This window comes from Acipenser ruthenus, chromosome 37 (assembly GCF_902713425.1).
Source record: "Acipenser ruthenus chromosome 37, fAciRut3.2 maternal haplotype, whole genome shotgun sequence".
Taxonomy (NCBI): Eukaryota; Metazoa; Chordata; class Actinopteri; order Acipenseriformes; family Acipenseridae; genus Acipenser; species Acipenser ruthenus.
This window is the reverse complement of record NC_081225.1, coordinates 5,138,817-5,151,480: the sequence shown is the minus strand read 5'-3', so window position 1 is coordinate 5,151,480 and position 12,664 is coordinate 5,138,817.

Here is a 12,664-nt window from a genome sequence, read left to right as displayed (position 1 = left end):
AACAAAACAAAAACAAAACTTCAAACTTCAAACTTCAGACTCCAGGATCAGTGAAGGCCACTGCCCAGCCTGACCTGGATTATTTATTGTTTATTTTGTGTTCGAGATTTGTTCTGTTTAACCTTTTTATTTCGCTCTGTGAGCAAGTGTTTTTGTTTAAATATTTATTTTATTTTTGTTGTATAAAAAAATAAAAACTGCAGTACTCCCTGGTGTCAGTTTCCCTTCCTGCTTCTGCCGTGACGGCACCGCCCAGCCACCCTGTCACATGTGGTGTCCTGCGTGGGATCTCCAGCGCCTCCTGGACGCAGACAGAGTAGGATACTGCAGTTTTTTGTTTGTTTTTTTTCTGTTTTTTTTTTCGATTTTTACTTGTGTGTGGAGAAAAGTAGAGTGAGGATGGGAAGGTAGAGCTATAGAAAGCAGCACCCCAGAAGCGGGAGCTACCAGTCGTGGACACAAAGCGGGAGAGCAGCTGGGATGCCATCATCCGGGCGGTCATGCATGACTGCTGGTGCCCCATCTGTGGTGAGCAGGGGCATTCCCCACTCAACTGCTCACTCCTGTCAGAGGGGTGCCTGCTGCGCTCATTCCCACCAGCAGAGGGAGAGTGTCTGCTGGTCCCGCCACCACTACCCACAGCAGAGAAGGTAGACCTGCTGTGCCCACCGCCACCAGCAGAGGGAGAGTGCCTGCTGGTCCCGTCTCCACCACCTCTGATGACAGGAGCAGAGCAGCCTCTGTCTCCACCACCGCCAGCAGAGGGAGCATGTCTGCTGGTTCTGCCTCCATCGCCGCCACCAGCAGAGGGAGCATGCCTGCTGGTTCCGCCTCCATCGCCGTCACCAGCAGAGGGAGCATGCCTGCTGGTTTCCCCGCTGCAGCCAGAAGGGGAGGAGCCCCTGCCGCCTTCGCGGCCAGAAGGGGAAGAGCCCCTGCCGCCTTCACGGCCAGAAGGGGAGGAGCCCCTGCCGCCTTCGCCAGGAGCAGAGCAGCAGGAGCTGCCTCTGCCTCCACCACCACCACCCGAGGGAGAGGAGCAGGAACTGCCTCTCTCTTCACGACAGGGTGGACCGGAACAGGAGGCTGGCGGTCCGTAGCCACCCTTGCATAGGCTGCTGAGCAGAGCAAGGGGGAAAACCGGCGGGTCGCAGCGGCTGAGAAGAGGGCCAACCCCAGCACCACCGCTGGTCCTGGCTCCCCTCCTGCAATTGCCTCCCGAGGGTCCGCTGCCACCGTCGCCTCCTGAGGGACCACTGCCGCCCCGTCGTGCATCGCCTGGGGATGCCAGTTCGCCATCGCCTGGGGATACCAGTCTTGCACCGCTCAGGGATGCCTGCCTTGCACCGCTCAGGGATGCCTGCCTTGCACCACCCAAGGATGCCTGCCTCGCACCACCCAAGGATGCCTGCCTCGCACCACCCAAGGATGCTACGCCTGCTCCGCTCAGGGATGCCACGCCTGGATCGCCTGGGGCTGCCTGCTGATGTAGTAAGCCCTGCTGATTAAATGTATTTATTTATTTTTAGAACGGGGCTTCCCCCTCCGCCCGTGTTATTTTGTGTTTGTTTATGTATTTATTATTTAGATTTGTCGGCGAAGCCCCGTATGTTTTGTTTATAAATATGACGGAGTAGCCGATTTGTTTTGTGTAGCGTGGATGGGTAGCCCCATCCACAGTAGTTAATAAACTCGTGCAGATTGTGGCCGAGGGGGAATAGAATAATTACTAACCAGTTAAACCCCTCGGCCACGATATAAAAGCCTGCAGCTCGCTGCACTCTGTGTGGAGTGTTCAAGAGGAGGAACGAGAGCGGCGAGAGACAAAACAAAACAAAACAAAACAAAACAAAATGAAACGAAACTTAAAACTCCAGGATCAGTGAAGGCTACTGCCCAGCCTGACCTGGATTATTTATTGTTTATTTTGTGTTCGAGATTTGTTCTGTTTTACCTTTTTATTTCGCTCTGCGAGCACAGTTTTTCTGTTTAAACTTTTTATTTATTTTTGTTATTTAAAAATAAAACGGCGCGCCGCGTCATTTACTTTGATCCGCAGTACTGGTGTGTTTAGTTCCTGCTTCTGTCTGATGTCACCGCCCAGCCATTCCTGTCACAGGCAGATTAAGAGAATTTAATAAGGAGTCAGCATCTTGTCTATTCTGATTCTCAGGTTGTGCATATAGTTTTATAATATTCTACAAAGATTGTTTGGATTTCCTCTAATTTGGAGCATATCCGCTTGGTTTTTGGGTCTTGTATTTAATGAATTGTAGTCCTGCTCTGTTGTTTATGTAGTCTTCTTGCTGATATTTTCATAGATTTGGTTCCAGATTCGTAATATTTTTGCTTTATCAACTTAATTTTTTCTCCACCTCAAGGGTTTGTATATTATTTATTGCTGCTCTAATTTTCAGGAGCTTTTCCCTTATGTGAGGCGCCAGTTCCTTTTTATGTTTTTGTTCTAAAAGTTTTAATTCAGATTGTAGTTCAATCATTTTGGCTTCTTTTAATTTTTTTCTATGGGAATTAATTGCAATACATTTTCCTCTGATCACAGCTTTAGCTGCGTCCCACAATATCGCAGGGGATACGTCGCCTGTATCATTATTTTGTATATAAAGTTTGATTTCTTGTTTGTTCTTTGACCGTATTGTCATTTAGAATGCCAGAGTTCATTCTCCATAGAGTTTTTTGTTTCTTTAAATTTAATTCCAAAGTCATATAGATTGGAGCATGGTCAGATAACTCAATTGTTCCAATCTCACAATCCTTAATCTTAGCTCTGTCCTTATTATACATTAAAAAGTAATCTATTCTACCATAGGATGTGTGAGGGGCAGAAAAATGTGTATAGTCCCTACCTGAAGGATTCAGATCCCTCCATACATCCAGGATGCCTAACTCTTCCATAGATCTATTAACAAATTTGATTAAGGGTTTAGGGGCTTTTAAATTGTTTTTAGAGGAGTCCTGAATGGGCTTCATATAAATATTTAAATCGCCTCCACAGATTAGCACTCCAACTGTTTCCAGGGCCATTAAATCAAAGATTAAAAAAAAAAACAACTCTATGGCTCCCCGGAGGGGCATAAATATTAAATAAAGTAACTGAGGCCCCCCAGATTCTCCCTTTAACTAGAATGAATCTACCTTCCTTATCTTTCATTTCTGACAGGTATTCAAAATTAGTATTATTTGGTATCAAGATGGCAACACCACGTCTATGTCCAGATCCATGAGAGGAATAGAATGTTTTCTGGAATCCCATATGTGTCAATTTAACATGTACACAGTCAGAAAGATGGGTCTCCTGGAGGAATACAGCATGCGCCCTGTCCCTTTTAACTTTTGTCAAGATCTTACTCCTTTTTATAGTATTGTTTAAACCTTTCCCATTATAAGATATAAGACATTAAGATATTATTTTAATCTCCCTATTCATTTTAATGTCAAATATATAAACCTTTCTTTCTCTTTCACATACTGACCTATTGCTTTCTTCTCTCAGAATACAAAAATGCAGGCAAGTAAAACAAAAAAGGACTTCAAAGAGGGGGTTCAGACACTTATCAACCCCTTGTGGCCCAGGAGGGACCCTAGGTATCTAGGGGAAATCCTCTCCTGATTGAGAGAAGAGGGCCCTAAATGGCTTGCATATTTAAAAAAAAAAAAAAAAAACTGCAGCTGCAGCAATACACAAAATATATATATATATATATATATATATATACACATCGGTGCAGGGTTATGAAATTTTAGTCACTGCTCCCGATCATTGATTTAACTCTAAATTGTCATCTAAAATTGCGGAGATGTTTAAAGGAGAATTCAAATGCAATAGGCTATGCTGTTATATATCTTTAAAAGAAATACAATTATAATTTACTTGTCAAATTAAGGTAAAGGGTTCAGTAACTTCTTAATTTCTATGCCCATGCAAAACCATACATTACATGCCCAAATTATGGGTCCCATTACCCACAGATTATAAGTAAACTATAATTCGCTATGTAGATTACTGATCCGAACTTAACATCCATTTAGATCTACATTGTTATTTGAGTGACTGAAAATATTAGAGAGATATAGGAACAATCACACCAAAATATCGTTAGCTCCTTCAATTACACTGTTCGGTGGGCTATTTGTGTCCAACAGAGTTCAAGCATTTATTTCAGTCTTCAGGAGAGGTACGGCGACAAAAGGCCTGGAGTGCTATTTTGTATTGGTCATTCGTTTTCTGTCCCTTGCGTCTCCCTCGCTGACCTCCTGCCGTCTGCCAGGCATTGCGTTTGATCTTATCCATCACTGTTTCAGTTTTCTTGAGATGGGCGCTGATATCAAAACCTCTGTCTGATAGATCCTTTATCGCATTATCCGCTGACGAGTACAGTTGCACACCAAATTCAAAGAAAACCCTGAGTTTTGCTGGAAATGCCGTTTGGAATTTGATTTTGTTTTCCTTTAGAACTTTCTTCACTTCCTTGTATTCCATGCATTTCTGTAGAACTTCGGGTGCATAGTCATGGTCAAAGTATACTCTTTTCTTTTCATAAAATATTTCCTTTTTCCTCCATGCTTTCATCAGGATTTCTTCTTTGGTTTTGTATCTCAGGAATTTGATCACTATAGATCTCGGTCTAGCACTGGAATCCGCGGGCTTAGGGCCAAAAGATCGGTGAGCTCTTTCAATTTCTAGATTAAAGTCTTTAGGCAGGTCTAGTTCTTTTTTAATGAGTTTATCGACAAATAGTGTCATCGAGTTTTCTTCAAGTTCCTCTGGTACACCGTATATCCTCAGGTTCTGTCTTCTCGATCTCCCTTCTTGATCCGTCAGCTTCGCTTCTGTGTCTGTTTTTGAAGCAGGTGTACTATTACGTTATCCATTTTTTCACCCCAGGCTTCAGTTTGCACAATGCGTTCCTCTGCTTCGTCGATTCTCTTGTTGGTGTGTTTTATATCCTCAGTAATGTCAGATAGTTTTTTATTGATATCTCTTCTGAAGTCAACCAGTTCAGCATATATTTTTTCAAGACTTACACCGGGGGAGTGTGGAGTGTTTCTCCATTTCACCAAAGCAACGTCTCGTCTCCCGCTGGGAAACTGGAGAGTTGCTGTGGCTTCTTTCCCCTTCGTCATATTCGTCTCTATCATGTTGTTTTGTAGATTTACGTCCTCCGTCTCTTGTCTCCATAGTCACCCAATATTCACTATAAGAAGTATAGGTTTTTAATAATATTTGGTCGGGTTTATTGGATAAATTCTAATCAAAACCGAGAGAGCTTTAGTTTCAGGCAGCCATTAGCTTGCTGACTTCACTGGAAGTCCCCGCAAACTAAATAATTAACAGTTAAATTCTATGTGAATATGTTACAATGAATTAGGGCAGCAGTGTGGAGTAGTGGTTAGGGCTCTGGACTCTTGACCGGAGGGTCGTGGGTTCAATCCCCGGTCAGGGACACTGCTGTTGTACCCTTGAGCAAGGTACTTTACCTAGATTGCTCCAGTAAAAACCCAACTGTATAAATGGGTAATTGTATGTAAAAATAATGTGATATCTTGTAACAATTGTAAGTCACCCTGGATAAGGGCGTCTCCTAAGAATTAATTTAGTTCCATGAAAGGCAAATGCAACTGGAATTATACTCAATGGTTCCTTGAAGCTTAGACTTCTGGTCCGCTGTTTTGGAAACTCAATCTGTTGAAGTGTCCAGTACAAACTCCCCTCTCCACAACAAAGTCTTCAATCTCACATTGGATCAAACTCAGCAACAAAGCTTTCAATTCTCGATAGAATCAACAAACAGCTCCAACAAAGTCTTCAGTCCTCGGTATAGGATCCACAACAGCGCCTGTCCGCTCTGTCCTCTTCGTTGAATCTTTTAGCTATGCAGGTAGCAGGGCACAGTTTCTTTTGGATACTGTGGTTTTAGGTGTACAGCAGACCTAGACTGGTTTGTCTGATAAGTCTCTGTAAGGTTACGGCAGTCCTTCAGGTGGGCCTCAGTCTCGTTGCTTGTGGTCGTTGACTCGCTTGCAGCTTGCTTCCTCGTCTTGGGTCTGTTTTCAGGCAGAGTCCCGTCTTGATTCCGTTTTTAGGAGTCCCGGAGTTGCAGCTTTTCGTAGTAGAGTGACAGCACCTTGTTTAGCATTCGATGTGGAGCGCAAAATATTTAGTTTTCTTAGATATTTATAGTCTTTCTCACTCTGCTAGATAGTCACTTTCATGAGATCATTTGTGTATCTTGCCTTTTTTTAAACTCACAGTCCTCTGATGTTTTAATGTCCTTTTCCACTGGGACATCGCTAGTTTATGTCTTCCTTGCGTCAAAACAATTGTTGTTGCACGTGTGAATTATTTGTACATAATTCAACTGTCCGCTCAGCCTAATCCAGTTCAGGCACCTGTCCTCTAATCAGTAGGTCACATAGTTTAGTAAGTCTGCCAGGAACCAAGGGGCCCTTTTTCTTAAGGCGCAGCAGTTTGCGCTGTTTCTAAAGACACGCAGTTTCATTAATGAATCCAGTTACATATCCGTTCATGTATTATCATATTCAGGGAATATGTCCCACACCGTCTTCTCTCCTCTGCGTCCCCTCTGCTCTCCAGCGCCTCCAACAGCTCTGCCAGTGTGTTGCGGTCCATTGTCCCATCTCTGACACCACGTGTGGCAAAGTGACTTTACTGTGTACAGGTGCAGGAGTGATGCAGTGCGTAATGAACCAGACAGAGAGTTATTCCAAGGGAAAAAACTGAGCTTTTATTTTCAAAGTCCAAGTCTGGTGACCAAAAGAAAAGTCCCTGGCAATACACAACAATGTGTACAACGCAGGGAAAATAACACGGGTTGCAGTCCCAAATAATAAAAAACAATATCTGTCCCACAACATACAATCACGGTCACCAGTCCTGGGTGCGCGTTGTAGTGCTCCACGTGGGTGATAAAGTTTATCTTGGTGACAATCCGTGCAGTGTTGTTCTGGGTATTTTTTTGCTGGCCCTCGGCGACAGCTCCGGAACTTATTTAAGTGTCTACTAATAATAATAACAATAATTAGTACAAAAAACAAATAAACACTCACGTACAGCAATCACAGGCATTTTCCGTCCTTCTCAGTTAATTAAATTTTTAACCAAAGCAAAGGAACAGATTGCGATTCTCCGTCCCCTTTTATGCCGTCACACATGACCCCTTGGTAAATGAGTGCAACCGCCTCTCCAATCTGCGGCTGCCGTGTCATTTCCCTTCTGGGTAAACGCGTTCTTGCAACGGACTCTCGCCTTCATCCAGACTGGCCGACTTCCCGACTACGGGAAATAACTGTCAGACCAGCCCGTCCAAAGAATTCACGGGAAAGAACTGTTCTCGCTGCTTGGCGCCTTCACAGGTTGGGAGGGAGATTTATAACCAAGAATCATTGTATTTCTGTCACAGAGGGTCAGACCCTCACTGTAGTATTGAATTGCCTGTTATTGTGATTGTGATCCTACTGGCGATAGAGCCGTGGGTTTATTATGTGTTGTGCATGCTGTTGATCAAGTGTGTTTGGTGTATGACACTGTATTGCTGTAATTAGATTAGGGCGCTTCCATTAAGGAAGTTACCGTAGCTACCGTGGTTTTGTTATTGCTATTTGTTCAGTAATCTTCCACTAGAAGGAATAATGCTCATTTTCAGTCTGGTAATAGTTAACGATTAAAAGAATAATGACAGTGATTATAATAAGTAAGCAATATTATAGTTTAACAATCGTTTGTAAACAAAGACGGTGTGCATGCAGGTTAAATAAATACATATAAATGAGAAGAAACCTGTTTAACATAAAGTATATGAATGTTGTATTGTAAAAATATAACTGTTAAATAAGAGTATTTTTGTATAAAATCATTCCAGGTGCATATGTTTATTGAATAATTAATCCTGTCAGGAGTAGGTGGGGTTGGGGATTATATAATGCTGTGTCTTTCCTTAGGAGAGAGACAGGATTATTAGGTCAGTCATGTTGAATGTCAGTTATTGACGATACAACCTGCTAGTCTGTGTTAATCATTGCTAATTTATGTGCAGTATCCAGTGCAAAAGAACAAAATAAACATTTATAAATGAACTCGAGCAGTGACGGTTTCCTGCGTTTTAAACACCTCCGTGTGAAGTGATTGAGGGTGGAGGTAAGCTTGCACCTTTCACCCCGTTACATTGTGCATAAAAAACCGTCAATAGAGTCGCAGTCCCTCTTTCTCAGCAAGTGTCATCTTTATGGCACGTAGCTGAAATCGTAAAATAAATGTCCCGGGCAGCGGACTATATTGAGAATTAAGAACGCCTTTGCGAGCAAAACATTCTATGACATTTTTAAGTAGCTGAAGAGGTGCCGGGGCTATGCCTCGCCAAACCCAGAGGGCCGGCCAGCTGGCACAAAATTAACCACTGCATTTGTGTACTGCACAGACTCTGTGTCAACAAATACAGGCGTTTATGTACTGATACAGACTCTGTGTTGGTACATGAACACCTGTACTAACTGACACATTTGCAGTGTCACTATATAAATACCTACCTTTCCCAGTTGACACAGTTCAGCTGTTCAGTTAAAATTATAGAAACTGTAGTGTGCCAGTGTCACCTAATGGACACCTATACAAAGGCTAGCAGGAAGTGGATATGAGGTTTGGGGTAGGAAGTGTAACAAGCAGCCTTTAACACCTGCCAGAATAGAAATAGGAGGCACTTTTTTTACACAGAGAATTGTGAGGGTCTGGAACCAACTCCCCAGTAATGTTGTTGAAACTGACACCCTGGGATCCTTCAAGAAGCTGCTTGATGAGATTCTGGGATCAATAAACTATTAACAACCAAATGAGCAAGATGGGCTGAATGACCTCCTTTCGTTTGAAAATTTTCTTATGTTCTTATTTTCTTATGTTCTTATCCCGGTTCCTGCTGTTTCACGCTTATGGGAGGACTAGGGTATGGAGAAAACCATATGAGTACATGCATCCATCATGCTGCATGTCAACATTGCAGGCTGGTGGTGGTGTGATGGTGTGGGGTGTGTTTTCATGGCACACATTGGGCCCCTTGATAAAAATGGAGCAACGTTTGAATGCCACAGGATATCTGAACATCATTGCCAATCAGGTGCATCCCTTCACGCAGTAGTGTATCCATCTGCTAATGGATTTTTTCAGCAGGATAATGCCCCATGCCACAAGGCTAGGATTGTCGAGGAATGGTTCCACGAACATGACAGTGAATTCAGCTTACTGCAGTGGCCTGCCCAGTCACCAGATCTCAATCCAATTGAGCATCTGTGGGATGAGATGGAACGAGCTATTTGGAGTAGAGATCCACTACCAGCCAACTTGACACAACTGTGGGAAGCATTGGAGTCAACATGGGCCAGCATCCCTGTGGAACGCTATCAACACCTTGTAGTCCATGCCCCAATGAATTGACGCTGTTCTGAGGGCCAAAGGGGGTGCAACTCAATATTAGGAAGGTGTTCCTAATGTTCTGTACACTCAGTGTGTGTGTATATATATATATATATATATATATATATATATATATATGTGTATATATATATATATATATATATATATATATATATATATATATATATATATATATATACAGTGTCTTGCATAAGTATTCACCCCCCTTGGACTTTTCCACATTTTGTAGTGTTACAACCTGGAATTATAATGGATTTAATTAGGATTTTTACTATTTGATTTACACAACATACTTAACACTTTGAAGGTGCAAAATATTTTTTTATTGTGACACCAAAGTTAATTAAACAAAAAAAGACATTTGTTGGTTGCATAAGTATTCACCCCCCTGAGTCAATACTTGGTAGAAGCACCTTTGGCAGCAATTACAGCTGTGAGTCTTTTTGGGTAAGTCTCTACCAGCTTTGCACATCTGTATCCTCCAATTTTTGCCCATTCTTCTTGGCAAAATTGCTCAAGCTCTGTCAAGTTGGATGGGGACTGTTGGTGAACAGCAATTTTCAAGTCTTGCCACAAATTCTCAATCGGATTGAGGTCTGGGCTTTGACTGGGCCATTCTAAGACATTCAGGTTCTTGTTTTTAAACCACTCCAGTGTAGCTTTGGCTGTGTGTTTAGGGTCATTGTCCTGCTGGAAGATGAACCTCCGCCCCAGTCCCAGGTCTCTTGCAGACTGAAAAAGGTTTTCCTCTAGAATTTCCCTGTATTTGGCTCCATCCATCTTGCCCTCAATCCTGACCAGTTTCCCAGTCCCTGCCGATGAACATGATGCTGCCACCATGGTGTTCTCAGGGTGATGAGCAGCGTTGGCTTTGCGCCACACATAGCGTTTTGCGCTAAGGCCAGAAAGTTCAGTTTTGGTCTCATCAGACCAGAGAACCTTTTTCCACATGTTTGCTATGTCTCCCACATGCCTTTTGGCAAAATCCAAACAGGATTTGATATGTTTTTTTTTCAGCAATGGCTTTCTTCTCGCCACTCCATAAAGCCCAGCTTTGTGGAGCGTCCGGGTTATAGTTGTCCCATGGACGGGTTCTCCCATCTCAGCTGTGGATCTCTCCAGCTCCTTCAGAGTTACCATTGGCCTCTTGGTTGCTTCTCTGACTAATGCCCTCCTTACCTGGTCACTGAGTTTTGGTGGACGGCCTTCTCTAGGCAGAGTCACGGTTGTGTCATATTCTTTCCATTTTTTAATAATGGATTTAACGGTGCTCTGGGGGGTGTTCAAAGTTTGGGATATTTTTTTTATAACCCAACCCTGACTGGTGCTTCTCCAGAACTTTATCCTGGATTTATTTTGATAGCTCCTTGGTATTCATGATGTTGTTTGTTTAGATATGCTCTCTAACAAACTCTGGGGCCTTCCAGAAACAGGTGTATTTAATCTGAGATCATGTGACACTTTAATTGCACACAGGTGAACTGCATTCAATTAATTATGTGACTTCTGAAGGCAATTGGTTGCACCAGAGCTTATTTAGGGGTGTTACAGCAAAGGGGGTGAATACTTATGCAATCAAGACTTTTCAGTTTTTTATTTGTAAATAATTTTGAAAAATATGTAGATTTTTTTCCCCACTTCGACATTATGGACTATTTTGTGTAGATCAGTGACAAAAAAATCCTAATTAAATCCATTTTAATTCCAGGTTGTAACACTACAAAATGTGGAAAAGTCCAAGGGGGGTGAATACTTATGCAAGGCACTGTAAGTAGCCAGGGTTATACATGGACATACTGGGAACTTTGGGATATGGATAACCAGGAGATTCCTGAAAATATAAAATCCAATTTTACTGACATCCTACTGTACAGTATGCTTTCATGGGTTTTCATGTCATGTCAATTTAGAGAAGGAAAAAAAGTATTTCTTTAAAAAAAAATTTAAAAAAATTCTTCAAAACTGTTTAACACATTTACATACGCACCAAGCAAGAACACTAACTAATGCCCATAACACTGGCGTTTATGAAAAACTTAAATACTGTACTATATTTTATAATAAAGGTTTACTCCCTCGCCATTAACGTATAATCCTCATGCAGCTGTTTTTTTCTTTTCATGCGATGCAGTTAACCTATCTAAACCGAGCAGGTTTTTTTAACACAAGTGTTTTTGTCAGGAGAAGGACCTCGGGAAACCGGGACGTTATGGTCACCCTACCTGTAACACCTAAGTCACCTTGGATAAAGGCGTCTGCCAAATAAATAAATAAATAAATAAATAAATAATAACAATAACAATAATAATAATATGAAACGTGTTGTCATCAGAATACAATAGTAAGATTCTACTGCTGCCGCCACCAGTATTCATGAGTCACCCATAAATAATACAGCGATATAGTCCTAAACAAATGTGTGTTAAGAGAAAACCCAAACAAAACTACTATTATCTCAATAATCTACTACAGTGTGGAGTAGTGGTTAGGGCTCTGGACTCTTGACTGGAGAGTTGCGAGTTCAATCCCAGGTGGGGGACACTGCTGCTGTACTCTTGAGCAAGGTACTTTACCTAGATTGCTCCAGTAAAAACCCAACTGTATAAATGGGTAATTGTATGTAAAAAAAATAATGTAATAATGTGTAAAAAAATAATAAAAAAATGTAATTGTATGTAAAAATAATGTGATATCCTGTAACAATTGTAAGTCGCCCTGGATAAGGGTGTCTGCTAAGAAATAAATAATAATAATAATAATAATAATAATAATCGGGACTCTTAAATTAAACAATAGTGCCAATATGACAGATCAAACTGCTCAACACCCAACAGTAAGCAAATCAATCTACCCAACATCTTATTCGTGAATCAAAATGAACAACTTTGTGTTTTGCACTATTCTTCGGAAGCACATATGTATTGTAACATTTCACAGGCAGCCAGAAAACAGGAGAGACTGACACGTTTGTTTCTCATTCCAAAAGCTTTATTCAGCACTGTTTTCTCTCAGTCGCTCCCTCAGCTCCCTCAGCTCCCTCAGCTCCCTCAGCTCCCTCAGCTGCAACCATGCAACCATGCAACCACGACACAATCCCAAAAACAGGACGTCTCAGCGCCTCTTATAACCCCAGCCCGCCCCTTCATTCAAAGCTTACACATCCCATTGGTCCTCAGCTGCACACTTCGGGCCAGTGGGAACACA